This window comes from Cryptomeria japonica, chromosome 3 (assembly GCF_030272615.1).
Source record: "Cryptomeria japonica chromosome 3, Sugi_1.0, whole genome shotgun sequence".
Classification (NCBI taxonomy): domain Eukaryota; kingdom Viridiplantae; phylum Streptophyta; class Pinopsida; order Cupressales; family Cupressaceae; genus Cryptomeria; species Cryptomeria japonica.
In genome coordinates this window covers 175,065,525-175,071,524 of record NC_081407.1, presented here as the reverse complement: position 1 = coordinate 175,071,524, position 6,000 = coordinate 175,065,525, and positions in this window count along the sequence as shown.

Here is a 6,000-nt window from a genome sequence, read left to right as displayed (position 1 = left end):
TCATATGTAAACTGAAAAACCCTTGACCATTCAATTCACAGTGAAAACATAAATTCAACACAAAGACAATTATGTGAAGATCTCAAACTAGAAATGATATTGATATTATATTCATAATGATATCAGAAAGTAAATTCACAATGCGATTCAACTATGCACTTATCAAATTCTTGAACAGTTGAGCTATTATAGCTATATAAGAGTTTTCAACATCAATAAAAGTGGCCAACTGGCCATCCCTCTCTACCAATAAAAAAGAAAAAGTGGTCATCCCTCTCAAATTAATCTTGGAATCCTTTTATAAGATGAGGATTCAACAAGCTTAGAATTACTGTGAGGAATCTTGGGTAGCAACCTCAACCTAACATTTCTTCTTTGGCTTTAGCATGGCTTGCCACCTGTCCACCTCTTTGTTTGTTGGCCAACTGAATGCCTTTACCTCTTCCAACTTTGCAACTGAATCTGTCAATCTGGCATCTATAACTGCCCTGAACTCAACAATAAACTTTGCATGGTCAACCTCAACCTTGAATAGTGAATCAAGCATACCGTTAAGGAAATCAACATCAACCTGTTCATTTATATGCTTGATTATTTCTTCTTGCTCAAGAATCAAATCAAATTCGCTGGTCCAATCAAAAACTAATTTCAAATCTCCATTACTACCATAAATTGAAGGAACCAATTTACTATAACCTTCCCCAAATGTCTGCAATTTTTCATTTATAAGCACATCCTTCCCTGTGAAAAATGCATAAGCTGCATTCATTACCTCCACCATGTCTTTAGTGTCACTGATCTTGGGAGGGAACTCATCACTATACATCATTGCAGTATCTAGCTTATCCATTAATCTGCTTCTTCCTGACCAAACATTGAACAAAGGTCCAAGAAAAATGACAACCTCAGAGGATGTTTTACTTGCCTCTTTCAAAGAAATGTGCAAATCATGCACTACCATCAATTTTCCTTTCAATACATTAATCCTGTGTTTCAGAATTCCTGACACAACAGAGATAGCCTTGACATTTTGTTCCTTTTCAAGCTTTTCAATTTTCCCTGTGTATTCCTCCATTTTTGCTGTCACATCAGCTGGTATTTCTTGTACTTGTTCTGTAATCTATATTGGAAGGGGCTCATTTGCAATTTTTTCTTTCAACTCCACTAACTCTTCCTCCAGAACACCCTTCTTCATCAGTGTCTCTTCATATTTTTTAGACAATGCAATCAATTGGGTATATGTTTTTGTGTATCTTCTTGACAAATCCTCTATTTTTGATAAATTCATGAAAGAAACTTGAGTAAAAAATGAGGCAATCTCCATGTCAGTTGTGTTCTGCAAGTTCCAGATCATTCTGTCAGCTTTCTTTTCTACTTGGATATTTAGAAGGTGGGGATTTTGAGTGGAAGGGGCCAAAGACCAAGCATCATGTGTCTTTGACTTAGGATTAAATCATGATCCTCTTATTACATCTCCAATTTCAAATTCAGTTTTAAACATTGGGTCCTCTTGCTTCCTAATCTGATCAATAATAAAAATAGACTGGATATCCCAGTCAGGCATCATAATCATACTAGTACTCTTAATCAATTGTCTTTCCTGTTCCACAAATATTTGCTCCCTATCAGGATCATATTCCTGCAGTGCCTTGATGATCTCCTGTTTCTTTTCTTCATTTGCTTCCTCTATGATTAGATTTTGTCTAAATTGTTTTTGTTTCAACCTTGTCAAAAAACTTTTAATTTCATCTGACTTAATAAATTCAACATCTTTCATGAACTCATTTGACAACATCACATGCTCATCAAAGCCTTGAGAAAGGGCTTCGTTTGTTTCTCCCTGTTCTTCATTCTGCCTTGCTTCTCTGAGATGTGTCCTTATTTGATTAAAGTAGTGTACTTGTTCTGTAACAATTGCTCTAGCAGGGTCTCTCCCCACAATTGTACCGACCTCATTGGTTTTTTGTTTCTTTGCAGCTGGCACTCGGGTAGATTGAACTTCATCCCCACTCTCTACATCATCAGCAGACAAACTAAGTGGCCTCTTGCCATGTGAAGAATGTCCATCTTGGGGGTTTTGCTGCTGAGCAACCACTTCTGGAATTTGAGGCATTTGTTCCATCAAAGTTTCATATAAACTCAGCATTTTGTTAATCCTCTCCAAGTATGGGTTATCAGGGAAAAAACCCAAGAAACTAGGGTCAGCAGCCTTCAATTCTGCTTCAACTCTCATCAAATTTTTCCATTTTCCTCTCCTTTCTTGTACTTCATCTTTTCTCAGAAAATTTCTAACCACATCTTCATCATCCAATGGTTCATGGTCCTTTATTGTGGCCCAAGGTGTCATTTTTGGCAATGCAAGTTTAATAAATTGTTCAGGATCACAAAATCTAGACACAACATTAACCAACCTATATTGTTTAAGGAAATTGTTTACTTCATCAAAGGAACTCCTACCAATGGTAAAATCAGATGCAACCCAAAGCCTAGGAAGAAGAGAACCCTTCCTGTGTCTTTCAAGGTATTCTTTTTCAACTAGGGTCAATTGCCAGATAAACTCCATAAAAGCAATCCTAATTGGAACAAATTTTGGTAAAATATGGGGAGGCTGAGGACACCCATAGACTTTGATCACAGTAAAGTTATCAAAAAAATAAAAGTCCCCCCAGTTATGTGAAATAGACCAGTTTGGAACATACTGGTAAGGTCTCAAAACTCTCCTAACATTAATTGACAATCGTTCCCTATTTATTCCTAGCATTTCCATAATTGGCGAAACAATCCAATTTTCAAAGAAAAGGAAAGAAGAATGGGGAGAACTACTGTCCCAAACCTGGGTCCATCTTTGTATTGGCATTACGACACCCAATTCTTATTTGAAAAGCTCCAATTCTTTATCCATGAACTCAACATTATAGAACAAAATTAAATGCATCGACAATGAATAATGCTTGAATGTAGGGTTGGGTGCACCACTCTGAATTTCAACTAGAGCATTATGAATGTGTTCAACCACATAGCCCACATAATCATAATCTTTGTTAACATCTGCATGTTGAATGTCCATAGCCATCATCAGTAATTCAGCTGGCATTGTTGAATCTCCATCAAAACCCAACACTCTGCATAATCCATAGATTGTACAATGCATATAATGGTGGAAAGGTGTGATGTCAAATGGTGGTTCAATACTCTCTGGAATTATAACTGGCTTCCTATTCACCCTAGGCATGTATCTGGGCATTGCATGCTTCTTGATAACACCTTTGTATTTGTCATAATCCTATGCAATCCGCTCCAAATCTATATTTGTACATGCAGCAACAATAATCTAGAAAGCTTCAACAAAGCTAGCTCTGTTAATTGAAACTAGGGCTGACTGGTTCTTTCTTCTGATTACCCTAGATACTGGGCAATAGCGTTTCGCCAACTCTTTGATCAAATCCACATCAACATACACATCTGGCACAATTAACTTTGCCATATTTAAATCCCAAGGGTTTGACATCAGGACACCCTTAACCCTATTATTCCTGAAATAATGAAACAGAGTCGAACCAGTCATATTAAGCATGGTAGGGTTCCTGCATTGGCTCCATAAATCTTTCCATGCCAAATCCTTTGTATTCAAAGCAACGGAAGTCCCTGGCAGCAAATCTACAAATTCTTCTTTGTATTTCTTCACCTTCTTTTCCTCAATGGCACTGGCCTTGGAACCTCCAGGTCCTCCACTTGTCGTGGCCTTAGGCTTGGGCTTGGGCTTGGAACCTCTAGTTCTACTCGTCGCCTGGCCCATTTTAGCTGTAGGAGAAAAACTTAACCAATTTTCTGAAATTTTCCCACACCCAACACTCTGAATTCTCCAACGTTGTTGTAGAGCTTAATTCACTGGATTACCTCGAAGATAGAATGCATTAATGCAATTATACAAAATCTCGGCTCGATCATGCAATTTATGGTATTTGGGCGCCGTCACTTCTCTCAAGTCTCATTAATTGCCACACTTGCATGAACTAGCTACTGTGGCATTAATTCAAACTTCAAAGATGAAATACTCGAGCGAAATTTGAATTCATACCCTTCTATTTGATTGGTGATTGCCATTCAAAATTTTTACAGAACCCGACAAACAAGTCCACGTGTTAGTGAGTTAGAGACAATGCTACCAAATTCTCTTAATCGCAAGCTCGCAACCCCTTTTACGAATCCTCAAAGAATCTTGCGAGTGAGCGATAGCCATTGATATTCATCAAGCCCTTCAGTTGCAACCTCGCAACAACATTTGTAATATTCTTTCTTTACCTGCGAGTTGGCGACCACTGCAAATCTAACAAAATAACTTATTTCATCGCAAGCTTGCAACTAGAAACTTAACTTGACTTAAACCCTTGCGATCCCGTGACAATAAGACACTTAATCGCAGTCGCATGCTCGCAACACTTTTTGACTTAAGACTTACAAACCCGCAAGCATGCGATGACCACAAAATCATACCAAAACTTACTTGTCGCCAGATCGCAACTTAAAATGCTAAACAACTTCAAAACCTGCAAGCAAGCAATGAAACCAACTAAGCTATGATACCAACCACATCGCATGATCACAAATTAAAATGATTTTACTACGACCACCTTGCAATAACATAAAATCACACCTAGTCGCAACCTCACAACATAAAATGGTATTTGGGCACCGATAGTTCTCTCAAGTCTCATTAATTGCCATTTGCCACACTTGCATGAACTAGCTAGTGTGGCATTAATGCAATTATACAAATGTCAAAATCTTGGCTCGAACATTCAATTTATGGTATTTGGGCCATCACTTCTCTCAAGTCTCATTAATTGCCACACTTGCATGAACTAGCTACTGTGGCATTTGATTAGCAATTGCCATTCAAAAATTTTACAGAACCCAGCAAATAAGGCCATGTATCAATCCCCATCTTTAATCACACACTCACAACCGGTTATAACAATTTGGAAAGGAACCGGCAAGTTAGCGACAATGCTACCAAATCCTCTTAATCGCAAGCTCGCAACCCCTTTTACGAATCCTCAAAGAAGCTCGTGAGTGAGCAAAAGCCGTTGATCTTCATCAAGCCTTTCAGTCACAACCTCGCAACAACATTTGTAATATTCTTTCTTTACCTGCGAGCTGGCGACCACTACAAATCTAACAAAATAACTTATTTCATCGCAAGCTTGCAACTCGAAACTTAACTTGACTTAAACCCTTGCGATCCCGTGACAACAAGGCACTTAACCGCCATCGCATGCTCGCAACACTTTTTGACTTAAGACTTACAAACAACCTCAAGCAAGTTTCCAAATTTTTGTCTAATTTGTTTTTGATCTTTGATTTCAAAAGTCCTAATGCACTGAAAACTCTCTCATCTTCCACCGACCCCAATATCATTGTCTGACATAAATTAGCAAGTTTCAAATATTATGGTACTGCAATACACAATGCTTCACTTTGACCTATCCTTTTCCAAAGCCTTGTGATTGATACAGGTCCAAATGGATTCTCCAAGTTAACCAACTATTTTTTCATAAGCAATGCAAACTGTTTACATTGTTTTTTAAGATGATCTAAATTTAAAATTCCTTCTATTGGCTGTCCATTGTAATATGCATCTTTTGAAAATATCAATATCAATTCCTCTAGTTTTTTATGAAACATCTTTGCATCATTTGGATTATCTCCAATTGAATGCCAAAATTGAGGATACACACAACCCATTGCTTCAAGTATTTCTTCTTGAGGGAATCTTTCACGAATCTCAGTTGAAAGTTCATGTGCAATAGACTTCAAATTATCACTAACAGATTTAACAATCTTGTCAAAATCTTCCTTTTTAACTGGTAGTGCTCTGCCTCACTTGCTCGTCTTAGATTGGTGCATTGGTATCTGAAATCATTTTACAAAGACACATAACTCATTTTTTGTATTGAAATGTAAAAAAATTTCAGCATGATTCAAATCTGTAATTATCTG